This window comes from Zonotrichia albicollis, chromosome 3 (genome assembly GCF_047830755.1).
Source record: "Zonotrichia albicollis isolate bZonAlb1 chromosome 3, bZonAlb1.hap1, whole genome shotgun sequence".
Lineage (NCBI taxonomy): Eukaryota > Metazoa > Chordata > Aves > Passeriformes > Passerellidae > Zonotrichia > Zonotrichia albicollis.
The window spans coordinates 62,502,211-62,529,199 of NC_133821.1; the positions used below are offsets into that span (position 1 = coordinate 62,502,211).

General features: G+C 37.1%; 1 long non-coding RNA gene across 1 annotated transcript in view; it reads left to right on the plus strand.

Annotated features, from left to right (window-relative positions):
• LOC102060937 (uncharacterized) overlaps nt 1–26,989 on the plus strand; it is a 48,853-nt gene that overhangs the window by 6,289 nt on the left and 15,575 nt on the right. The window contains exon 2 of the long non-coding RNA XR_003381162.2: nt 21,272–21,345. This is a non-coding gene — a long non-coding RNA (uncharacterized LOC102060937). The remainder of the gene's footprint in view (nt 1–21,271; nt 21,346–26,989) is intronic.

Consider the following 26,989-nt stretch of genomic DNA (forward strand, 5'->3'; position numbering starts at 1 on the left):
GATTATTTAAATGTTAGTTAGTTAGCAAGTCATATTCTTTAGAATGGCACTATTAATTTCAACAGGTCTATTGATTTCATATCTATGTAATCTGAATTGATAGCAAGTTCCCAAGCCTGCTGGTTTCAATTGATCCAGAAACTTGTTTTGACGAAAATATTGTGAACAATTTGGACAGTTAGTGTGCATTAACTCTTGCTTCAATGTCAATTTTTGTTTCACTCCAAAAAACCACTCAGATATGAACACTGAGACTAAGGGATCAAATGAAAATTATACTTTTGACCTAAATAATATGTTTGACATGCAGTGCATGATGTTGAGTAGAAGGTGAACTCATAGTTCTGTTGAATGCTTTTTATTTGAATATTGAGCTGGAAATCTTTGAGGAGTACACTTTGTATGAAAACCAAAAGACATCCTTTGTTCTCTTCACAGTACTTGAACTTAGTTTTTACTGCAACAAAGCAATTCAGAGCAACTGGTTTTTCCTCTCAATTTGCCCGTTTTCTTTTCCACTCCCTTTTTGGATTTCATACAAAAATGGTCTGTCCCATACACCCTAGAGAGAGAGTAGAGCTCTTGCATAAGAAATATGGATTTTTTTTTAATGTTTCATGGGAGTATGATGGAATAGTCAGGAGGAGAATCTTGAAAACCATGGGAAAGTAAAGTGTTAAATGAGCCAAAAACCTGGTGTGCGCACCTGGCTCAAAAGACTAGGCAGCATGAAGTATAAATTGCTGTGTAAGTGAAAGATGCAGGTTTTCAGTGATCCTTTGAAGGCAAATCAGTCCAATGATCCATAGTTCGTGAGTCATTCTGTGGTTTTTCCCTTCCTTTTACGTATCTGCTTAGTGCTGTCTGCACTTAATTCTGTGGCACAGGTAAACAAACCTCCATGAGCTGCTGGGCTTGGATTCTCTGTTTTCAGATATCTGTGAATCGGATGCTTTGAGGCTTTCTCTGCTCTGAGTAAATTGAATCTTTCTTGGTTGTGTCTGAAAGCCTTCCAAGGAACAGGCAGGATGTTACCCTTCATAACAAAGGGATTTCTTAGCCCAGTGCTGCTAATATTTCTTGTTCCTGTCTTCCTCATACACCAACACAGACATGCACACTCTTTACCCTGGTGTTTTGGGTCTCTGAGTACCTATGGTAGTGAAAAAAGACTTAGCTACTGACTAGGTATGTTCTTTGAAATCACACAGCTTTTTCTCTCTCTGCTTCTTCTGCAGCATTCTCCCTCAGCTCAATCCAGCAGCACTGGAACCCTCATAATGGAATTTAAGATAGTTGTCAATTTTCTTATTGATCATTATAGGTTTATTCACTACCTCTACTTATTTGCCATTGAACTGAATAGCATTGCATATGTTGCCAAAACTGAAATTAAAGTGTGATGAATTAGGCTTTGTATATATCACTGATCTGTTCTTAGATCATATAACAGCTGAGCTGCACATAGAAACACAGGAGGAGATGTCAGTCATACAGTGGAATTTGAAAGTAGTGATCAATAATTTATACCACCGATCACTTGGGCCTTATCTAATAACCCACTCTGTACTTTTCACAATCTAATTTCATTTGGTGTTAGTGATCACTGCTTTTCTACTTATAGTGATCTGATTAGACCTTGAAATATTTCCGTTTCTCAAGATATAGCACATCTTCTGTAACTCTATGTAATATATATTCAGGAAGAATTTGATTAGACTGGGCAATTACTTGTGATTCATGCCTAGTTTAAGATACTGAAGCAGGCAGGAAGGCGCCAGTACAATTTTAAGCCATCCAGGGCACCAGTTAAAGAGCCTTTCTACATCCTTGATACATAATGAACATTTTAGGTACTTTCAGAATCACATCAGATTTGCTGATTGCAAAAACAAAACACAAACCAAGCTCCCAAGAGCCCTTGTGTGTCTTGCTGGGTTTTTTTGTTTGTTTGTTTTTGTTTGAGCTTTTTGGTTGGTTGTTTGTTTTCCTTAGTTTTTTTGTTATTTTGGTTTTTAAAATATTCTTGTTAGAATTCTAGTAGGAAAGAGAAACATAGGTTTATTGTACCAGAAAGGTACAATAAAACAGGTTATTGCAGCAGAAAGGACTACTACAAGATTGTTTTGAGGGGTGAGGCTAGGATGGGTTTATGTGTCTGAGCTATGGATATAGCAGAAACTAGCACTGACATGGACAGACATCACCTGTGTTTTTATAGATCACAGTTTAACAGTGGTATTTGTTACCAGCATAGCTAAATGTATATATAGATATTTGCATATGTATATATATAGATAGATATGTAAATAAGTATATATTAATATATTTTTCATGTATTCTGGTGTATACATGTGTACAGTGTGCATACACCTACAGACATATATAGGTATGAATTTTAATTCCTATTCCTCTACATGCCTATATGACATATACATACACAAGGCAAGAGGTGGCAAGAGCCAAACCAGGCCAAACTGGACTAGGGCTCCTGCAGGATCAACCAGCAGCAGCAGCACTCAGCATGAACTGCACCCAGTCTATGATCTCTAGCTATGGAAACAACCCCTGGTTTGAAATTAGGACCCTCTGGTAGAGGCTTGTACAGGCAGACCTGTCCAAAAGGCATTATGCTCACACTAGAACTGCTCCCCAATGGCAATTTGGATCTCTTCAGGTTTAATATGGGCCATCCCTAAAGCTAAGGCTCAAGAAATGAGAGCGAAAGTGTAAATGCTACAGTTGGAAAGAGCCAGCGTAACTTATGAAGGCAAACAGCTAGGTTTAGCCCAAAGACTAGCAGGGATGATAAGTTTGTGCCACCAGTAGTTATCCCTGGATTCAACAGGGTCAACACACCTGGATAGGTGTATCATCTTTTCAGTTTTTTCATGGGAATCAATTTGGGTCTTGCACAGTTACAGGAATTTAACATTGGAATGGGTTTTGTGAGGAAATGTCAGCCCACCTGCTTTACTTCTAGGCTTCTGCCCAAAGGTGTAAAATGGGCATAAGAGTAAATAAGGTGCTAAAGCAACACTAAAGTGACCCATGATGACCCTAATCCTTACTTTAAAATGAGATGGAAGGTCACTTTAATGAACCTTCATCTCAGACTTTTTTTCCTTGTCTTTCTCTGTTTTTATTGATTAGGTTGGAGTGGAATTTGCTATGTGGAATTATGAAGTAAACTCATCTTACATAACTACTGAAAACAAACTTGCTCACAATGTCCTAATCAGTTTGTCTTCTATAGCACTTTAGCACTTTAGCTTGCTCTTTCCCTGGAGCGATGTTTCATATTCAGCTTCATCAATTTTGGAGGACCTCCAGAGTGGGCTGAGACACAGAATAAACCCTGCTCCTGTTCATTTATTGGGATGGGTAAGAAGTAATTAACTGAAATTCATGAAAGTGTACTTCTTAGTAGATTCATGTTCCTGTCCAAATGTTAATTTAATTCTGATTCCACAATTTTCATAAAGGGTCTCCGCTTTCAAGAGGTACATTTCAAAATTAGAGCTTATATAAAATTAATTTTTGTCATATCTAAGGTGGCTCAGCATGAGGATAATAAATATTTGTGATGCTTCAAAATTTCAAAATGTAATTTTTTTGGCCTCCAACTTTTCCTGCATGAATTCAGTGAAAAACAAAAAATTAAAAATTATTTATTATGCCTCATCAGTCTTTTTTTGGTTGTACATGATCAGAGACTTTTTAGTGTTCCTTCCAGTCATGTTTGCAGAATTCAATCAGAAATGAACACCTTAATGAAAGTAATATGCTATGTTCTTATTCCATTGGTTTGGTCTTTTTTACTGAAGCAGTGTTTATAGTTTAGCTGGCATTGATGACATCCATAGGATGCAGGCAGAATTGTGTGGCCAGAGGGAATGCTATCTATCAGAAATTATCTGCCATGGGTTACCTGTTTCATCCTACAGTGCTATTTTGTCTTTTTGAAGTACTTCCAGAATTTTTCTCTCCTGACTGCCACAGTTATACCTGTGGAAGTTCTTACTTTCAAAAATCTTTCACTTTGCCCTAGGTTTGATTAACATTTTACCCTTTACTCCAAGTTTAACTAACTCAACCAGCATTAAAAGCTATGAGCATTATGGAATGGAGTTCAAATACCATTAAATGGTGCCTTTTACTTCTGCCTTGGTCACTTAAGGTCTTTAATTACTGCAGAAATATGTACAAAAGAAATGTATAAAGCACACATTTTTTTGCTGATATTATTAATTAAGCTTTTTCTATAAGGTAGGACCTCTTCTCTATGCTTAATTAAAATGGAACAACTAATAGTGCAAAAGGACAGAATTTCCTGTGTTAGTTATCTGGGTGTTCACAAAACCCACACGAAGATATTAACAACATCCTACATTTGCTGAACTCAGGTCAGCAGTGATCCAGAGAGAGATCCTCACGTGCTCTAAATCAATGCTGCATCTAGAAACCAGACAAGAAAACAAAGAAAAGCTTTAGAGAAAAGTGTAAGAACAGTTGCCAACAAAATCATTGTAAATGAGCTGCAATGGACACAGCCATTTGTACTACGGTTTAGCTGCCTTTTATTGCACTAATAAAGATTTGCAAAAGGTCTCTAATCTGTTGTGCTACAGACACACCCCAAAGCTTTGCAATTTAAACAGCTAAGGAAAATCTGTAAATAAGGAACCATGGGGGTAGATAAGCTGGGTTGCCTGAGGGTGAATGATGGGTCCTGAAATGAGCAGTGGGTATCCCATTCTAGTGCCCCTTGGAGTTCACAGCCTGTTAGCTCTTTCATCCCTCACACTCCTTTAAAGTAAAGAAGATTGAGAGGTGACTTGATTATAACGTAGATGGAGTAACTTCACAGGGAGAAAACACTGGCTACTGAAATGTTCTTTAATCTAGAAGACAAAGGCGTTACAAGGTAAAAGAGCTGGAAGCTGAGATCAGACAATTGCAAAGGAGAAAAAAAAAAAGCATCTGGACAGAGAAGGTGATTAAGCAGTGCAGGAAAGATATATCAGAAGATTTCAAAACTTTCCTATCAATTAAAGATTTCCATATCATTTTCAGATGAAATGAGAAACAAAATTTCAAAAAAATCTTTATCTGGAAAAATATGTATGTTTTTTGTTGAAAGCAGAACCTTTCATCTGCAAATTTTTTGTTTTGGTTACAGGTGTTTAGATTTTCTTTCACCAACTGTTATATTCAGATGAAAGAAAGACAATATTGCAACTGCATTACGTTTTTTATTTATTAGTATGGAAGATGGTCTCCTGAGTAATGAAATAAAGTCAGAAACTATGATTCAGAACAAAACTCTCAAAAAGCCATAAGCTTCTAGCATTTTGACTAGAAACTACAAAAGTTGGTTATATAGCTCACAGTCTCAGAAAACAAAACAAAAACAAAACCAAAAAAGACAAAAGTGTACTTAAAATTATATTAAAAAGTTGACTATATTAATGGTTTGTTAAATACTTGAATGGAAAAGTAACCTGGGTTCCAGGTAAAAGAAATTATGAGGTGTCTGCAAAATAATTGAACTTAGTTTTTGTTTGGCATTTTTATGAGATTTATCTTTTCTAAAGAAAAATTGCCAAATGCCCCATTTTCAAATAATGAAAGAAATTCAGAATGCCTTTTAGAAAACATCTGAAATATTGTAAACTTACAAAAATAGATAAGTCTGCTTTTTCATGTCTTTCCACTGTGGTTTAAAATTTTTTGTTCTTCCTTCAAAAATAGCAGCTTTGATCCTTCTGAGGAAGTTTTCACCTTCTGAACTCTATGACTGGCTAGATCTTAAATACCACTAATGGAGGGTTTGCAGCAGTGGATGGGCATAAGTCTTGCTTGTTCTATTTTAACACTTATATTTTTCACTGGATTCCATTCTATAGAAGATAGTCCAGAAAAAGCCTGAAATGCTCCAATGAACTGCTATTATTAAAAAAAAAAAAAAAACAACACTGGTCCTTGTTTTGACTACTTCAGTGGCTCAGACAAACATGAATTATCCTATGGCAGTGTCCTGAATGAAAGTGTGCACCCAATCCCAAGCTGTTAAAGGTCTGCCAGCCACATTATTTGTTTGTGCATTGCTGGGGGAGGATGAGCAGCTGGAGGTGGAGAGAGGAAAACTGCTCTATGGTGCCTCTGCTTCCATTGTTCTCCTGTTACAACCTTATCTCTGTGCCCAAATAAAATGTCAAAAGCTGCAAGAGTGGTCAGAGAGTGGCAGCCGTCCTCGGTGCAGGCAGGGGGCGAGGTGGGGAAAGGTCATATCTTATTGCAGAGTGCTCACAGTCACTACAGCTGCCCACAACTCCCAGGCTTTGATAAGAGGGTACATTTTTCCAGCACTACTATAATTCTAACGAAATAAATTAACAAGCGTTTTCTTATATAATACCACTCTCATTAACTCTGACTGCATTACAAAGGAAAAGAACCTGCTGTGTATAAAAAGTTGTAATTTTTGTCTTGCACCTGAAAGGTCTGGCCCTTTGCTGTCAGGTGGTAATTTAGACTGCAGACCCTACCACTTGCACAGTCCTTCCTGTCCACCTTCTCTTCCTGGAGCCATTTGTTTGCTTTCAAGGCTCCTGTGAGCAGCTTATTGCTTCCAGGATGTCATCTCTAGCTCAAGGTAGCTGTGGGAGGGGGTACTAGAATGGAAATGTAGAAGATGGCAGGTGAAGTATTTTGAAAATTTGCAGCTATCTCTTTCTCCCTATTAAGGAAAGAGTCATAAAGCATTTTTCTGTCTTGCCCTGATGGACTTGGCTGCCCACTTGAATCAATATTATAGAAATGATTTTCAGTCTCAGCCTACAACAATTCCAGTTTCTCAGTCAAAATATAGCAATCTTTGCACTCATAGAAAAAATTACTATAGTTTATTGTCTAGTAAATTGCTTGCCAAAGTTGTGTGGAGTAAAAGGTAAAGTACGAATAACTTTCTGATCTGTGTGCATTGCCCGTGACCACAAGTTCTTTGTCCATGACCAGAACTCATAGGTGTTAATAACATATGAATAAAAAGGCATAATTATCAGATATGACTGAAACAAATAGAAGAGACATTTATCATGTGCTCTTTAGCTGGAAGAGAAGAAGAAGACAAAGAGTGAGAGATTGCAAGGTTATAAATTTTAACATAGTTCATGCAGCCTACTTGTAGCACAGCCTTTCCCCTTGGTCATCAAGTCTTTCTCTCCTTTTTAGCTCATTATAGAGCCATAATCATACGGCATTTTTGCTACTTAGGTTTGTTTTCCAACATTTACTTCTGTAGTTCTTGAATCCAAGAAGTCTCAGTCTTTGGCCAGATGGGATTAGCATCATGGGGAGCATGTGAAGCCATGTTCTATATTTTTTCAGTCTAAATGGGCACAAGAATTTAAAGATTATAAAGCAAGATTATAAAAGGGTTAAAATAGGGCTTATATGGGGGCTTCTGCTAGGATTGCTGGCATTTCTTGATTTTTTAACACTTCTGAAATTTTAGCAATGCTGTTAGACACTGAGGAGATTTCTACAGAGGAAAGATGAACACATTAATATCCCAATCAATTTTTCTTCCAAACATTAAAAAAAACAAAGGCTAGGGAAAAATAACTAAGGAGTGGAGAGAGCACAATGCCTTGCACAAATGGTGGCACTGCCACATATTCCTCTTCGCATATGACTGAAGTTTCTTTCCAGACACAGAAGTGCAGACCACAGCCAGCTGCGGCTTACTTTTTTGGGTTGTCACCTCTCGTATTATTTGCCTGTTTTCTGTATTAAATAGGCCATGTTTTCTGTATTCTATAAGCCATTAGCAAGACAAATATTTCTCATAATCTTCTTCACTATCTCCAAGGGCCTATTACCTTCAAGGTATTACATAAGAGGTTCATAGTCAACACTTCACTGACTTCTTGAGGTGTTTGAATCTGTCCCCAAGACTCAGAGGATTGATGTTTGTTTCTCTAAGTATCCTCATTGCTTCTTCCACATTAGATCTTTATGAGCCTATTTCTCAATTCCTGGGGGGACTAATGAGGTGACTTTTAGCATACACTGTCCAACATAGTGCTGAGGAGTCACAACACTTAAATCCTTTTGGCTGACTCGTTCAGTATCCTATAGATGCACCAAAATTACACTGTAATTTGTCTTTGTATCTCACATTTATGTGTTATATAGCTGTACACTGAAATACAGGTTCTAAAAAATGCATTAAGGGTTCAACAAGGTGATTATGCATGGCTAATTCATTGCTGATAGAGTAAACTTTGGTTTTAGCATTTTTTAGTATGGTGTTATTAAGTGTGTAGTCAGATACACAATACCTGGATTTCAAAAGCAAACATTAAAATTACCAGCCTGTGGGATTAACACTGAGATAATCTATGTTGTGTTCCATTTTTATTAATGGCAACTGTAATATAATTTGCAGTGAAACTCTTGCATAATTATGCTTTGCCATGAAGTGTATCTTCTTCCAGAGTAAGTTCTGCAATGATTTTCCATAAGATCTCTGTGCTACTGATGATCTTTTGATAGGGTTATCTCCTTTCTCATACATTAACTAAATTAAGGCAGAGAAATCTCTCTCCCTGCTCCATCTTAAAGAGAAAAGAATGATATTTTTTGTTCTGATGTTCTCGAGAAAATGCTTCTCTTCTGTTTTCCTTGGGGATGGCTTCATTACAAAAGGATTTCTTTTGCTCTTTCCGATTAGGAGATTGTGTCTATATTTTTCTTTTCTTTTCTTTTCTTTTCTTTTCTTTTCTTTTCTTTTCTTTTCTTTTCTTTTCTTTTCTTTTCTTTTCTTTTCTTTTCTTTTCTTTTCTTTTCTTTTCTTTTCTTTTCTTTTCTTTTCTTTTCTTTTCTTTTCTTTTCTCTTTTTTCTTTTCTTTTTTCTTTTCTCTTTTCTCTTTTCTCTTTTCTTTTCTTTTCTTTTCTTTTCTTTTCTTTTCTTTTCTTTTCTTTTCTTTTCTTTTCTTTTCTTTTCTTTTCTTTTCTTTTCTTTTCTTTTCTTTTCTTTTCTTTTCTTTTCTTTTCTTTTCTTTTCTTTTCTTTTCTTTTCTTTTCTTTTCTTTTCCCTTTTTAACTCCCCCTAAGCTTTTCTCTTCTGCATTTTTTAAGCTCTACCATCTTCTGTTTCTCTCCCAGTGTAATATGAGCTCTCTCAGCTCTCTCTCCATGTGTTTTCTTTATAAAAAGTGATAAAGGAAAGAGACTGCTGGTCCAACAGATTCCTGGGAGAAACTTGTATTTACATTTTAAGTTCCTTTGGGAAATGCTCCTGCTGTCCTTTATGCTATATTAAGCACAACGTATGACTCCAGGATCATGATGAACACTTCTTGTGCTACTAAATTACACACAAGTAGTGATAGGATGTGCATCTCCTTATTAAGATGGGTATGGGAGATCTTGGAAAAGATGAAGGGGATATAGATATACTGCTTTTAGGGAAATGAATTACTTCCTCACTTAATGACTTCTGCAATTCACTGCCTAGTATTCAGGCTTAGTTTTTAAGCTCAAGATTAATTTGATCTGGTTATAAGGATGTGATTCAGACCTACAGTGAGAACTTAATGGTATACCCTATGCTCTCACACCTGAATTCAGCAGAATAGTCTTGCAGCAGAATAGTCTTGCGGGAGAATAGTCTTGCATCTTTATCTGTCAGAATAAAGTCTATTTGTAAGTGTATCAGACAATTTAGACACTTAAAATGGTACTATGTACCTATGTTTAGTGATATGAATCACTTCCTTTAGACTTTTCTTTTAGACAATATTGTGTAAAGACTTGCACTCAGAATCATGTACATTATTTCTGTGCATGCAGCAATTGGTTACCAGCTAATATGGCTATCAAAGGTTGAGACAAAAATACAACTAAGTTAAGCATTTTTAATTTTACCACTGGTGCAGGTACTTTAGGAGTCTTTTCTGGTAAGGCAGCTGGGAAAAGCATTAGCCTCCATTGCTCTGTGGAATGGGTTTATCCTCTCTCTTGCTGTATCACTTTTCATTTTACTCTCCACATTTTCTCTGAAAGTGTTATAGAGTTTAATGCTGATGTTCCTCTTAAACTGAATTCATAGGTTCTTATGAGTATAGCCTCACTCCTTCACTCTGTGCTCTCTTAGGTTGTGCAACTTCACAGTCAGCTATACTCACAGATTAGCTTTGATAGCTACAGGTCAAATTTGGCTGGGCCATGTCTACACAGCGGAGTTTCACACAGGTGGTCATACCCTTGACCAGGTGGATGAAGGTGAGTTCTAAATGTCTAGACTGAGATAGATAGACACGATAAGCCTTTTCAAAAAGGATGATCCAGCAGTGTTAGGGTGGAGACCATTTTTCTGGAAGTTTTAAATGATCTGAGATAAATCCCAAACTTACAGATGAAGTATGGATGCCTCAGAGACAGATAACATGGTTAACATTCCTGAATCTACCTGACAACCAGCCAGTATGGCCTGTACTGCAGGAACCCCCACTGTGAGTGTGCAAGGACTGTCTTACTGTTTCAGATGAAAAATGCACCAAACCTGAGATAGAAGTGGTCAATAACAAATCCTTATGGAAGACCACATGAAGAAAGAGAGAGAAATCAAACTCAATCTTCCAACTTCCAGCAGAGATGTCTATTCTCAAAGTGTTTGAATATTCTGAAATTAGGAAGTTCTTTTAAACTGAAGATGTATTTACTTAATTGCATTCCCTTGACTGTATCCCCTTAAATGAAAATGTAATCCCTTAATAGCAGGGATATATGGGGTTTACATATGGTGTTTACATATATTTATGTTCATATTTTAGTTAAAACCAAATTAAAATGAAAAAAAAATTTACTGCTCTGCTTCATTGGTTACAGGAATACTGCAATTTGGCTTCTGTTCATGTATTTATTATTTATTTACTTATTCCAGAGACTTAAGCAGCCGTGGAAGATGATCATATGATTGCAGGGCTCTGAGCTCTTGCTGCTCAAGTTATTGCTTTCTGTCTTGAAGCAGTTCATTCCAGCCCTGCTCCATTTGCTCCTCTCATCCAGTTCGATACACTTGAAAGTGATAAAAATTTTGCTCAGTGCTTACACTGTTTATTGTTCTCACAGTAAAATCTCCCATTGATTCCTGTGGCCACTGGGTGAGGTCTGAAATGAATGGAAAAGCAAAAAAAAAAAGTTGAACTGATGGTTTAGTCAAGAGAGAAAATTATAGATGAAGGAAGGGCAATTACTAGAATTAAGAGTCCTGACCTGTGTCCAGTCATGACTCAGGAGTGACAAAGATTATCTAAACTGATCAGAGTTTATGTTGGATTAAGACATGTTGAAGCTGACTGTAGTTTTCTAAAAGGAAAACCAAGCCAACATTGAAATTATTTATACAAAGAAGAAAGATTATCACAACAAGTAGCAAATGAATGAATTATTAATTTTTGAGTCCTGGGAGGAAATTATGACACTCTTTAAAGAAGCAAGAATGTTTAGGAAATGGAGCAGTAAGGAAAGCTGCTCTCAAAAACCAGCAATATTTATTTGACAAATCTGCCAAGGAAACATGGAGCCAGCCTACTAAATTAAGGGAGAAAGTGAATACTTTGAATGAGACTATTAATACCATTAGAATTGATTGCCTTAAGATTTGTTGTTGTGCTGCTAAATTAAAAGATAGATCAAAGTCAGTTTTGTATGGGAGCCCCTCCCACTCCGATCAATCAGTGACTCTACAGCTGCTGCTCTCCATCCCTCCCAGCACATTCTTATTTCTCTTCCACTGCTTGAGCTAGGGGATGCTCACATCCTCAAGCCTTTTGTTTTTCCAGGAATGAAATCTGGTCCACATGAGGGATGTTAAATAATCCTTGTTATAAAGTCCTCCTACATGGTACTTACACTGTACACCTTGGGTAGGTGCAAACCTGCCCTCTTGTTACCCTGAGTGGGAAAAGGATTCATGAGGGCATTAATACAGTGCTGAGCTAGTCAAAGCTGTTGAGAGGTGAGATTATTAGCACACAATGTGTAATGCACTGACACAGGTCACTTAAGGGTTGGAATTTTTTTTCCCTTGGTTCTGGACACTTGAAAGTTGCAGGTTTTTTCCCCTTGGTTCTGGACACAGGCAGAATCAATTTATTTGTGCCCACCACAAGCTCCCATGGATGTGGACCATGTGTTGTAAACATACAGCTAATGAGTAGCTTTTTAAGATGAGGAATGTCAGATGCTGATGCTGTTAACTATGAAATCTGACTTGACTGTGATTTATATTGGTGGCTACTTTTCTTGATGGCAATCTGACCTTGAACCCTTAGCATGTTCTTTTAAAACTTATCAATAGTATTGCTGACATCCATACATTTTCACTGTATATTCAGTATTTCATCAATACATATTTTCATCATCACAGGGCCTTGTGACATCACAGTATTTGTGCCTTGCTGTAAAAGCTCCTTTGCCCTTTTACATCCTAACTGGGTTCAGTCCCCGGGCTCATCCATGTTCAAAACTGCTCAAAAGCCATCTTGCATTATGCAGGTATGAAACCTCAAAATGTGGAGTGTGCAAAGCCATCTCCTGTGGACTCCCATGGGTAGGAGGACGTTACTGCGGCTGCCTCTGGGCTTGTTGTGCTTGTTGTGCTCAGAGGAATTACCTTTGAGAGTCTGCTTCTGCCTCCAGGATATCCCTGCTGCTTCCACTGCTGAGAACACTTAGGATAGGGGAAAGTTCACTATCTAGAGTTCAAATCCATTGCAGCATCTTGTGATGAAGTTTGAAGTGCTGGTTGTGATCTTCTAATGGGCAGATTTAGCAAGCAGATTTAGCAAGTACATGCCGTGTTGATAATGTTTTCTTTCTGCCTGTTTGTGAGAAAATGTCAGGAGAAAATGTCTCAGAGGGCCAAAGTCATTGAAGAGAATGTTTTTAGAGTACCCTTAAAACCCTTAAAACAAGTAACTTTGAAATTGAACTGTAGACTGCTAGTGGAGGTATGACTAAACTATACACAGGTATATCTGATGGACAGAAATTTAATAAAACTTTCTCTATATTTCAGTGGTTGCCCACAGCACTGGACAAGCCTTAGGGTTTGAGTTGCCATAGCTTTAGTGGTACTAACATTTGATGTATCCAGATGAGGCATTTCCATACTAGCAGAAGAGAGCCACAACCTTTTGTGATAATAGCACCTATCCACCCTGGCAGAACAGTGGATAACTTGAGCCATGATCACAGCGGACAGTGAAGGCTGTGGATCACATTAAGAGCACTTCAGCTAAACATCTTGGCACCCTAAAAAATGAAGGGTGTGAGTCAAATGCATATGGCTGTAGGGTCTCACCAAAAACTCAGTTCCTGGTAGTACTTTTGAGGCTGATGATACAAACAGTATGAGAGTCCTACAGACAAATGGTATGAAGTTGTTTATTTTCCACTGAAATATTCCCCCTGCAATGTCATCCATTCGCATCAGCTTATTTTTTTCTTCCCCTCTCAGTCTCCTTACTCATTGCACTACAGAATCCTCTGAACTAATACCAACTTAAGAAAGAAAATACAGGATCAATACTCACTGAATTGCTTCATAATGCACCCCATTTACCTTAAAAGCAAAACAAAGGGTTACATCCTTCAGAAATATTCAGCTGAATGAATGAGCATATGTGTGTAACAGCCAAAATTCTGCAGGAGCTATTGTAATTTTTTTTTTTAAGTTAGGAAGTTTAGAAATAGGAATTTTTTCTTCCTAACGTTAATTTGATTTTACTGATTTCACTGTTTGGACATAGAAAGTATCTGTAGCACCATATTCTGTGAGTGTTTCAAGAACTGTGTGTGCAAGTCTTATCAATATGGTGCTAAAATGCTGACAGAAGTCAAACTAAGTTTTCTAGTCTAGGTGTGAATCTTCCCCTAAAACATCCTTAGTGTAGACAAGGTGTGAAGTGCAAGGTGCAGCCAGAGCATGGTAACAGCCACCTTCAAGTTTTATATATTTACTCTTTTCTAGAATACATAGTTGGAAGTGAATTGGCCTATTTACAGGAGGAAGAGTTCTTCTGAAAATCCTCTGGGAACTGCCTGCAGAAAATGTGATAAAGCTACATATATTGCTCAAAAATAAGAGGAAGAAAATGTGTCCCCTCAAGATGTTAACTGAAAAGGACACACTTTCCTCATCTTACACTGTAATTATTCTGTCTGCATTATATCTTCTATGGAGATTATGGCAACAAAGAAAAAAATCTGCATTTTAGAAGGACATAGTGACCGGCAGTAAGAATATAGTGCTGCTATTTTCTTTTCCTTTAATGTTAACAACCATTCATTCTTATCCACAAAATGAGGTAATACACAGAAATAAGTAAGGAAAAAAATTGAAAGACATACCTACATCTCTGTTTGGCAGAATCATCTAATTAAATGAACCTCAAGTATTCCTTGTTGTAAATCTTACAGCGAAGGACACATATTTTCAAAGTAATTTTCAAAGTACCGTTCTTAAAATTTAATCCCAGAAAAGTTAAACATTGATTATAAATAGACTACTCTGTGACAGAAAGCAAATATATGTACATCTCAAAAGAAACCTTTCTAGTTAGATAGCAGTTAAAAAGCTCTACTTACCAAAAGGTTTGCATGGCATGAAGTATTGAAGGTTTATTCTTTTATGTGTTCAGATAGTGCTGTTCTCTTGGTAGTTTATTACTTTATTTGGTTCATTGATTTATCTTTCATTGATTTGTGTGAATCCAGATTTCCCGAGAATGTACTCTGTCTTATGAGTTTTTTAGGAAGGTATTAAAATGATGAAAGCTGTTGACTTGATAGCCTTGGGAACTGAAGACATCTACTGATGCTCTGTTGTTTAAGGGAATCTGATGTAAATTTCCCCTCACTAATCCATTAATTTGTCAGAAGTCTTGCTGGGAGGGAAATTTTCTGGGCTGATATTTCATCTTCTAAGTTCCTTACATACACAAATCTGAAGCTGTCATGAAGCGCTAATGATGACTGGAAGTATGATACATGATAAAAGAATTCAAGCATCACTAACACTGGCCCTGGACACACATCATATTAAAAGATTCCTTTAAGAATATTTTTATGGGCTCTAGTGATGAAAAGAAGAGGACGACATTATATTGCTTTCAGAATATAACCTATTTCTTTCTTGTGTAGTGTTCTGTTGTCGATTTAGAGGTGCAACGCTTGGTAGTCTAGTATTATTTCCCTGAAACACCTAGTCCCTACATCTGTGAACCTCTCTAGAGCAATTCCATGGTCTGTAGCAAAATACTTATCAGGGGAATAAGCTGATTAGCTGCAGGTATTCTTGCTCTGGAATTTAAATATAAAATTGTGCAGCTTTTTTCTTTCTTTACAGAAACCCTGCTATGTAAAATCACTGTTTGTTTTCTGTAACTGTATTATGAATTTTGTTCAGTAGTACATTTTACTCTTTGCATTGATAAACACATTTCTTACAAGTAAAGTGGGAGAGTCCTGTCTCTGATAAACTGAACTTTTGCCATATTTCCTCAGGGAAATATACTCGTATTGCAGGAAAAAAACTCAATTTTTACAGTAAAATGAGTCTGCAGACCCAAATGACTGAGAAAACAATTAGCCTTAAAAATTGTGACAAAAAAAGAGGATTCTTCTCAAAATTAGTAATGTGTTTACATGTATTTAAAATGTAATATCTGAAGGTTGCTTTTTTGGTTGTTGTTGATTTTTGTTATTGTTGTTTTTTTTGCTAAATAAATCAAACTAGCAATTAACATTATGGCCTAAATATCCAGGTAGAACTTGGATTATTTGTCTCCTATATGTTTTAATGTATGAGATGTTGCTTTGTCTCTTCTTAGGGTAGACCATTACCTAAAGAATGAGAAGGTCTTGAGGTCTAATTGACTTATGTTTTTCAGAATTTAAAGAGCTCCAGCTTTTGACAGTCTGACTTTTGTAAGGTATTCCAGGTCAAGTTCCTAAGACCACAGTGCCTTTTGAAATTTTTATTCAAACAGTTTTGAAAAGGTTAAGAGTCTTACTATTATGGAAACACAAATATACTAAAAAAACCCTTCAAAAATAAGCCTTTGCAACTTCCAAAAGAAATCAATCCTTAAGAAACTATACTTGAGAGGCTTGATTCAAATGATAGCTAGAAAATGAGTAATAACAACATTATCAGCTTTTCATTTTCTGCTTTGCTATGATTTCACTTAGTTAACAAAGAATGTTCATAAACTATGATTTATTTTTCACTGTGCATCCTTTTTTATAATGAGGTTTTATCTTGTGACTCCTTCCTTCTTTGCTTCCACTACACAATTTGAATCTGCATGCTGCATATCATTTTATGTAATTAGACTATATTTAGATACCCCTCTGTGATGTAAGGTGCTGAGACATATGCCTTTTCCTGGAAAAATTATTTTGTTGCAGCTTTTGTGAACTTCATTTGGACCTGATCTGTGAGCAAAGCCTAAACCTATCATATGATTTGCAACATCATTCTGTTCAGTTTTAAATTATCTCAGTGGTTGAGGGTCCCTGAATGTATTTTAACTAGACAGACACAAACAGCTTGCTGAAGCTGACCTCCAGCTGTCCTTTCCTTCACAGCCCTGACCCAGTTCCATGGGTGAACAGTGTAGTGTAAACTCTGGGCAGTCTGTTACCATTGGATGCAGCAGTGAAGTGGCATTCCCCTTCCCATGGCTGATGCCTGTCATGCTTCATCAGTGCTGACAAGCAATTATTACTCTTTGTTTCTTTTCTACTATATATTGGCAAAACAATCATTGCAAGGAATTGTAGAGGTAGAAACCATTATCTTTGCACTATAGTGGTAACAGAGCTTTTAGGCTTACTGAAAATATCCATTAGCTTTTGCTTTCTTATCTACAAATGCTTTCTGTTTTGCCCTCTGCTATTCCAGCAGTTGAATCACCAACTTTTGCTGCATTAAGAATGGAACACTCTATTCTTTATTTTGGTGATTTTAATTTTCTTCTGGCTTTTGTTCAGAACAGAAGGCATTCTTCATTAGTTTTGAGTCCTACTATATTAAATATAATCTGAATATCCGTTTTAGCCTCATTGACTTCGGAGATTTTGTTTTTCTCTTAGCATTTGTGACATGATATGACATTTCTGTGCAAGTTTACAAACAAAGAGGAAAAGAAAACCCTAAAAAATAAGACAAAATAGACTGAGCCAATTTTAGTTTCTGAGCTGGGAGGGAGCTTTCTGAGCTTTACTCTCCTTGGTCATCATATCATATTTGTGACTCACATAAATCACTGTTTTCAAGTAGTCTTAATAGCCTTCAAGAGCTTAAGCAGGATGCAGTCATGGAGAACAAATATCTTTTTGCAGGTCTCTGAGTTACCTGCACAGCGCAGTCATGGTCTCCCACCTGAATTAGAAGTTAGACACAAGTTATCAAAGGTTTCATCGCCAGCAGGAATTGTCCTTGGTTGGAGACAAACACAAAAAAAATTGCCAGTGCCTGGAAAAGAAACAGTCTCTCAGATCCATAGAATTTACTTCCCCTCATCTCTCCAGAGAGGTCCAGCGCTGGTTCTGGCTATGAATTTTAATTTTGTCAAAAACCCCACATGATTGTGAAACCTCTTACACCATTCCCACAAGTTCTCTCTACCTACTTGCTCCTGTCTCTTAAACGTCCCTCAAGTTTCCCCTGCTGCATGCAAAGGTCATCTGGTAGTCTGTTTTGTTCAGGGAGTTTGTTTTTCAAGCCTCTTTCAGGCTGTCATTTTTTGGAAAACATTGGGTAAACTTAGCTGGAAGGTTCTCCTTCAATCTATCCCTGTGATGAATTAGCATATCTAATGAAGAAGGAAAAGGGGAAAGGTGTGTGGACAGTTCCTGATTTTAAAGAGCCCACTCTGTACTACAGTATTGTAAGAGTTACATCTTGGTCACTGTGCCTAATGTTCAATCCAAATTTTAATCAAATTCCTTAGGTTTTACTTAGGATGAGGTTTTCTTCTTGAATTTGCTAAAGCTGCCAGAAGTATTCAACACATATAAAACCAAAAAATTACTTTTACACACCTCATTTTTGACATGGTGTATGAATGGTTTACTACCATAAAGGTAGTTATGGTCACCCATTGTTACAGTTTTAAAGGGTTTATTTTCTTTTATCTCAACTTCTGTTTCTTTTCTTCTGATACAGTAGGAGGGTTTTATAATCCTATTAGCTTTTGTACTGGCATTTGACATCTTTATCTTTGACGTTGTCAATGAATGGGGAAAGGGTCTGTCCAATATATAGCTCAAGTTTATCCCCAAAACTAAAATATAAGTTGTGCTTTGTTTTTTTCTCTTTTTCTGTTGGGTTTCTAGCATCATGTTTTCTGACAATAGAGGATTGCGGAGACTTAGGCCCCTTCAGTCACATACAGAGATGTGAACTGCTGCTGTAAAAACAGACTAGCTTGTCAGTGCTTCTAAATATGAATTATTCTGTCCCATCATTCCAATCCTTCTCTGTTTGAGCACGGTCTGCTCCCCACTCCTCTTCCCAAGGTACTTTTATATCCACTTTCAATCCCATTTTCAACCTGACTCAACTATAATTTCTCAGTTGCACATATTGCTAATAAGATATTTTATTTCTTCTGACTTGGGACAGACAGTTCTACTTCAGAAATACCTACTATACTTAGGTCTCTTTCAGTTGCTATTTTCTTCTAGTTACTTTTAGACAGAAGCACAGGAGACAGCTCAGCTGATTGGGCAGTTCCTCTCGTCATCCCCTTGTGTAATCCTGCAGGAAGGCTCCTGCCTGTCAAAGCTTTCTCCCAGGTGTCCCTTCTCTGGATCACACAGAAGAAACAGGGAGGCACTTCATTCCTAGGCACTTCTTGAAGCATCAAGCCATATGCTGAGCAGCTGCTCTAGCCTTTGACAGTCAACTGAGTACCTAAGGAAGCTACAAACCTGCTTGTCACGACACCTTTCTGTCTTCTAGCTTTTTTCTTACTCATAATTTTTCTACTTCATTTAGGCAGTAAAATCTTAGACTGCTGTATCTCAGTCATCCCACCAGTAAGCCTAGTGTCACACAGAGGCCTTTTAGGCATTCATATTTTTCCACTAGAAAATAAATGAATATGGTTCTTACATAAAGAAAGAAATATCTGAGTAGTCTCACTTTGCTGTTATTGAATTCCTTTAATGCCATGTATATTGCATGCAAGTACCTAGCATAATGCTCTGAAGCACAGAACTCTGAGCATGCCCCTTCTTTTTCCAAATAACTTAATGGAAGACAAGACGAGGTGTTGGTCACAAGCAAGTTGTCAACATAGGTTCCAATTTTGATCTGGGCTCTGGTGAAACTGATCACTGGAAAGATTATTAATATATGAAAATATAAGTACTTTACAAAAAAATACTAAAAGGGAGACTAAAACTGTTTACTAAAATGAAGAACATAGAGAGAAGTAGCTTTACGTATAAAAAACCCGGGAAGTAAATTCTTTGTACAGAGCTTTGCTCTGATTCATTTGAAGCTGTAAATCCAAGTCAACAAAGAAAGTGAGATCCTTTAAGTATTATATTTATAAAGATTAGTACTGTTCTTGCTTATATAAATATATATCATCTCTATCTCTATTTCTTTATCTACCTACCTAACTACATATACTACCTACCTATCTAGCTCAATTGAAAATTAAGTCTGTATTGTGGGAGAGAATGTTTTTAGATTCCCAGGTTTGTTTCTCAGTCTGGATTTGTTTGAATATTTCCATGCAAAGGAAAGAAAGAAAAAAAGAATAATGAGCACTCCACTTTTTACCATCTCCTAGCTTCGACCTTCACAGATCACATGCTTTTCTTACAGATTTTTGGTTCTGTTTAAACATCAGCCTTTACAGCACTTTCACTGCTATGTTGTGAGTATCCATCACCACTGATTGTGACTCACCACCCATATACTGACTTGCTTCTAAGTCAGCAGAATACTTCTTAGCCAAAAAATTTTCGCATTTTTCAAAGTGACCTTTGTTTCCATTATCCTTTAATTCTCATTCTAGAATAAAGAGGGTGAAGAGAAAACTGAGACTACTAATAATACAAACAATGTGAGCTTATAGTGAAATAGGCAAACAAAAATTACTCTTGTTTGCTTACCTGTTTTGCTGCTGCTGTTGTTGGGATTTTAAAATTAATATTCTGCTCCTAATGAATGAAAGAGGGAATGCATGAAGAAAAAAGCATCTGAGATAGAAATTTGCATATGCAAAAAAGGTGGTTATTTGTGCAACTCTAACAAAAATCCACCAGTGTCTGAATGCCTTTTGTGTTTTAAAAAATCTCTCTCAGAAACCCTTGTTTGTCAAGTTTGAGCCTTTAAACTAATTCTATAGTCACTATGAAAGCCCTGTGAGTGGGGACCTAAGATGGGAAAATATGACATTCCTTCTAACTGGTAGCACAAGCAGGTGCTGCTTTATAAATACCTTGAAATGTGTAATAGCAGTCCACATCAAAGTTTTCAGAAATCTTTTGTATTAGGCCCAAATCTGTTTTTCAGGCAGAGGGGGTAGGGGTCAATTAGATCAAGATGCTTCCTGCTGGCTCCTGCTGCTGTCAGTCAGATGATTGTGTACAATATTTATGTTCACCTTACCACTTCTAATTATACCTCTCCTTGAAGCCATTGAATGCACACTCATTCAAGTATTCTCTCTTGATTTGTCACTGCAGAAAAGACTATGGTCCCCTACTTCATTATCCTACATCTGATTTAATGATCTTAGTCTTTTATGAACCTTATAGGATAAGGTAAGTGCTGACTGGGTACTTATATGTATGTTTTTCTTTTAACTTTTAACCTTTAGTAGTGCAATGAGCATGTATCAGTAAGCATCACTGTAGTTAGTATGGAATTATAAATAACACTTTGCCTTAAGATTTCATGAGCACATATCTGAGTATGTGCTGGTGGGATAAGCACAGTGAACCTCTGGCACCTTTTAGCTGCAGGTTTTTCCAGGTTCAGCCATGCAATTTAGCTTTCAGTGGCCTGGGTTACAACAGTACCTATGATATTATTAGAATAGCTATTCTCACAGCTATATTGTTAACTGGGCAAATTAAGATGTACTTGACCCGCCCTAATGATTTTTTTAGTATTACAGTCACAAAAGCCCATTTTTAAAACATACTATTTATTTTCCTCTCACAGATTCTGCATGGTGCCAAGTATATCAAAACAGCAAGGGAAAACTGGATATCCAGCAGGGAATGTAAAATAAGCAGGTACGCAGGCTATAAAAAAATGAAAAAATACTTAATAATCTTGGCAATTTTCAAAATTTTATACACTGTAAGATATAATTTTTGTTATAGATGGCTGATTTTTCCAAGCTGATTGTAATTTTTGGTAGCTCTCCTACTTTCAAAGTTTTCAGTTCCAGAGTGATGTATACTGAAAATCCTATGCTTGATATGTCTCAAGACACTTGTGCCTAAAATTTTAATGCATAAAACTTTTATATGGGAAGAGGTCGCATGCTTATTCCATTTGCCTTAACCCAACAAATAAACTTGAGAAAAGATAATTCATATTTCAGTAGTAACATAATGAATGAATAGGCTGAATTATTCATGGTCCTTCCATCCTTTGAAACGAAATGAATTTTAGGAGGACATAACTGTTCTCAAGAAGGCAATCAGTAAAAGAACAGACCTGTCAGACAAATACTCCATGTTAAATTATTAACTGTTCTCTAACATTTAATTAAGAGAAGAACACAGTTGTCCTTGCTTGTGTCCAGATATTGGAAACCATTATGTGTTCTCTGCCACGTCTCTTCCCTCAGTTAAATACTGCAGAAAGATCCATGTTGTGAGGCAGCTGGAGCCATGGATGTTTATTAATTCATGACTGATGCTCAAAACACTGACCACAGAACCAAAGCCATGAATTTGAGAAGGAACTGCTCATGTATTATAGCTGGCCCTTAATGGTTGTTTTGTTCTTGGCTCTGTGTTTCTGTTCTCTCTCTGCTGACTGATGGTGCACTTTAAAAAGAGAAACCAGCATTTAGGAGCAGTCCACCTGTCTGATTGCTTTTTGGATAATCCCTGTGATACTTTGTCACTGAACAAAATAGTCGGGTGTATGGGCTGCAAATAAAGACCTTTCACTTTACACATTGCCATGCTTGGGATTTTTGGTTCCCTAGAATATTTTTTTCCCTTTGTATATGAATCCTTATTTCTGTCAGTTTGGGTTGACATCTACAGCAGATGAATTGCATTTCATCTCAACAAATTTTTATCCGACAGATCTAATCTAAAAAAAGTCACAGTTTGAACTTGGGACCATTTGCTTCTGAATTGCTGCAGAAATGACACATGCTCATTCAACACTGAGGAAAAAAATATTTAAAAGCCTGAAAAATATTGAGCCTCAGGCTACTTGTCCTTTATGTATCTGATAGTAAAAGAAAAAGACTTTAGGGGATGGTTCTTTCAGCTTTTGCAACAGACTGACAGTTAAAAGGGAAATAAACTAGAAATAGACTAGAAATATCTGGAACCAGGCTTGTGATATGTTTCAAAGAGGTACCATATTTAGGACAGTTCTGATGAAAGTTTACAGTTATCTGGTGACAATTCAGCTCAGCAATAAATATGACCTCTCCCTTTTATTCCCTATACATAGACTTTTTGTATTATTATTATTTTTATACAGATATTTGTGCACCTTTAAAATTACTGAAGTTCACATTTCATTTGCCAAATAATCATGATTGTCTTAAGCTTATTTAATGACTTTTTTCAAAAACATATACATGACTATTACACATTAAAGTTACATATAAAACCTCAAAGTTTTACAAATATATTGTTAACACTTGTGAGCAAATGCAAGTTCTACTTTTGAATGGATGGCCTTCATTCTGTTTCCATGTGAACTGTGTAAACTCTTTCCAGAAAGAACTTGGTATTACTTCCTAAAATGCTGTTTATGTAGTTTGGAAGGTAGATGATGAAACAGCAGATATGTTTGTTTTCATTAATAGCCATAGATTTTAAATTCAGAATAGACTTCTGTTATCTGCTTGTGTTCCCAGTAGCACTGCTAAAATTTGAGTTACTGCCTGGGTTCCTCTCTTATGACTGATATCTAAGACTGAAACATTTCTGAATGTGATTAAATCATTACAGTCTCCTTCATTTGCCTTTAGCTATATTGGTAAGACTGGGGGCAGAGAATCTGCAACTGCAAAGACATTTGTGTTAGCATTTTCTCTGGTTTTCACCTGTACTTATTCACCACTCTTGTTTTGACATGCTAATCCTCTGCAGTGAATTGGCAATGCAAGGATGCCACATTTCTTTAGAGGATATTGTCCCCAGGCAAGTTCATCTCTGATGAAGCTGGACATGACAGATGAAATGTAAATGCTCTTTGATATTCCAGTCCAGAAAGAAATAAGCACTTTTGAAGAGCTGTGGTGATTAATGGGCTTTCTCAGAAAGCTGGAAGTAAGGGTTTCACCATACCTCAACATGCAAAGGTGATTTTGTATAAATAGAATATAAAAAATTCTCATCCTGTGTCCTATGCCAGTTGTTTTTTCCTCTGCCTCCAACACAACTCTGTAAGATATCTAAGAGACTGGCATCAGAATTTTACTGGTGGTCCTTTCTGGGAAGCAGATTTTAAGTGAAATACTGGACAGAATCTAATTGAGGTGCTTAGGAGACCTTGTGGTAGAGGGAAGTGGATTGGTATAAGCTGGTCTGGGATTTTTAAGAGAATAATGGCTGAGCTGTAGAGGAAGCAGGAAGATAGAGGAATATGAGAACAATCCTTTTCATGATGCACTGAAGCTGTTTTTGTGTCCTCACTAACACTATTCAGGTGCTTCTGCAGACTGGCGGAGTAGAAATGTTAACTATTTGAACCTGAGCTGGAAGCTCATCAATTTCATATTTGTGAAGGGTGAGGAGTCTGTTTGCTCTCATCTCAGGCTGAAGCAGACTTTGATTGTGCCCCTTAGTGTTCACCTGAAAATGCCAGAGCTGGGACTCAACACCCCATCCCTAAGAGTGGGAGTGATGAAAATTTAGCTACACTGACCTCTCCGGGCTGATCTCTGCATAAGTCTCTGAGCTTATGGGGACACTTTTATTAGTGAGAGGTTCCTGTTTGCTGTGATCAGCACCTCTTTTGTGATGTGTGTGGGAGTTACCACACCAGCAGGACAGCCCAGGAACTGTGGTAACCTGTGGCTGAGGATTTCTGAACATCAGCTTAGCTAGCTACTGCTGATGAGCTGTAACACAGTCATGAAGATGTTGAAGTGGTATATACTTTATGCACAGCTCAAGCACTGGCAAATTCCCCAGGAGAGGGATTGTATTTAAAATGTTTCCACTCACTCTATATGGAAGGCATCAGCGTGCCCTCAAGCTAATCAATGTGGATAGCTGAGGAATTTAATGCTCGCAATATACCAAAAGGTCTTCGTGCAGATCAGCTATTACACCAAACTCACAGCTTTCATAAAGGAAAACATCTAACAAACATATTTTCCCTATTTAAGAACAAGAGATTGGGTTAAATGTGCAATCATCAGCAAAGCAAATCCCAAAACTTTAAGGCTAGGCTTATTCTGTTACACTGAAAGGAATTAAAATTTGCATCCAGGCACAGGCAGAAAATATTCTGCACAGAGATATTGTTAGAATAAAACCCTCGGGTTTCTGAGGGCAGCCAACTTGTACTCTCTCATGTAACTTCTAGGGACAGTGTAGGGCATTAGCAGAGAACATGGACCATTCCTGCTAGTAAGCTACAGAATTAAAGGAGAGAGAATATACCATTGTCCTCAGGGCCAACAAATGGGCCCTGACATGGTTGAGTTTAATGGTAAGCTCAGGATCAGATCAGGTAAGCTCTAAGTCAAGATGTTTAAGGAAACTGCATGGTTAGAAAGTAAGAATCTCAGGAAAAGCTTTGAACAAACTGTTGTGAACTTTCTTAGTATCAATAAACTCATAAACTTATAATGTTTATGACACCATGCTATTTCAAAGCACTTTGAAAGTACACATCCTAACTCTAAGAGAAATGTAGTGGGTTTTTTATTTGTTGTTGTGCATTTTTTGTTTGTTTGCTTTATTCAAACTGTGTCAACCAGGTTTAACATGGGTGCTATGGCCTTCACAGTACTTATTGCATTGTGATGCTGCATACTAATAATTGGTGTGCATTGTATAATAAGACCAATAATATCTTATTTAACCATAGGAATAAGTTTTGTCTTCACAGTTTAAGCTGTCTGTTTCTCCTGGCAAAGACTGTTTGGTTAGGAATACACACAAATACTACATATGGGTTTTGAAAAACTTTACATCAAATGCACAAATTAGTTTAGCCTACAGTGCAAGTATCTGGAAATTAAACTGCAGTGCTAAGAATTTTTTTTTTTTTACATAATTTTACCATTATACAGCTAATGTGTATCCATTATGAAGTCCAATTAACAAATATAAACCAGTAGAATGCTTTTCCTTCCTCTCACTGAACACCAAACATCAGGGGCCATTATGTTTAATAGATGATGATAGAACAAAATAAGCCAAATCCAACACCAAAGCTGCCCAAATAGTGTAAAATGCACACTGTGGTTACTTTCATTCAGAAACATTACTGGGGAGTCTGATGTTATCCTGCAGCACTTCACAAGGACAGTGCTCTGTATGTTGACATCAGTCGTATCTGCAGGTTGCACCAAAACACTACACAGGAGGACAGATATAAAGTGCTCATTGAATATGAGCAGCTTTCAATGTATCAGTCTCTGGTGGGAGTTTTGGAAGGACTATCTCTCTTTAAGGAAGCCAGATACCTGACTGAATACCTGCAAACAAGATTCCTTCTCAGCCTGATCTGGTGCTTGCAGGGGTGCCTTATGCTGCTCTGCCCTCTTCTCTCATTGGATGTGTGGAAGGGATCTCAATCATGAGGGCTTCTCCCCAGAAGCCCACTAGAGGAGCGTATTCCCTAAAACTGTGCTCTCTTTAGTATCTGAAAGTGGTTCTAGAGTGGGAGAAAGCCCATAAAGCGTACTGGCTTGTGATAATCAAACAATACATAGCAAAAATATTTGCTTGAAATTCGGCTTTGAACATATTTCACAATAGCATTTAGTAAATATGATGAAAGTAATTGCAGTTACAAATATTAGCTGCTTTTCAAATTTTTCAAACTATGTATATTTTCTAAAAGTTTACTGCCCACTCAGCTCGCTTTAAAGCAGCCAAACTCATCGTGTTCCTGGTATAAATTCACAAAACCAAGGAGATGGAAGGCTTGCATAACTGGACAGTTCTAGTCCTCTGCTGACTGTGAAATGCTTCAATATAGCATTAACAGGCCAGCAAATATACAGAAAGGGACAGTATTTTAGATTTTGGAAGATAACAATGTCCTCACTTCATGTCTGAATAGAAAAAACCAGTAATGCAGTAATATCAAAGCTTGCAATGCCAAGCCACCTGCCCTTATGGCACTGAACAGAGTAAGAAATGCTGGGTGCAAAGTGGATCATACTACAATCAGTAGGCTTATTCATCATCCACTTCATTATCCATATTCAATTTCTAAGTACCTTCTGCAGCATATTGTAAAACAGTGCCCACATGAGAATCTTGGTACTTCTGTTTGGATACTCCTCCAGATTTAGCAGGTGAAGCCCATTACATGTAACACAGTGTAGAGGAGAGTGAAGAGGTGTTCTGAGCAGCTGCAGCTCAGAGATGTTGGTAAGTAGGAATGAATTCCACCTCTTTTTGTGCCAGAGGTACTATGTATCTCAAAAGTAGTTTAGCTCCACCTAGTTTAACAAACAATTTACTCTGTGTTTTATAGAAAAGTCACTTA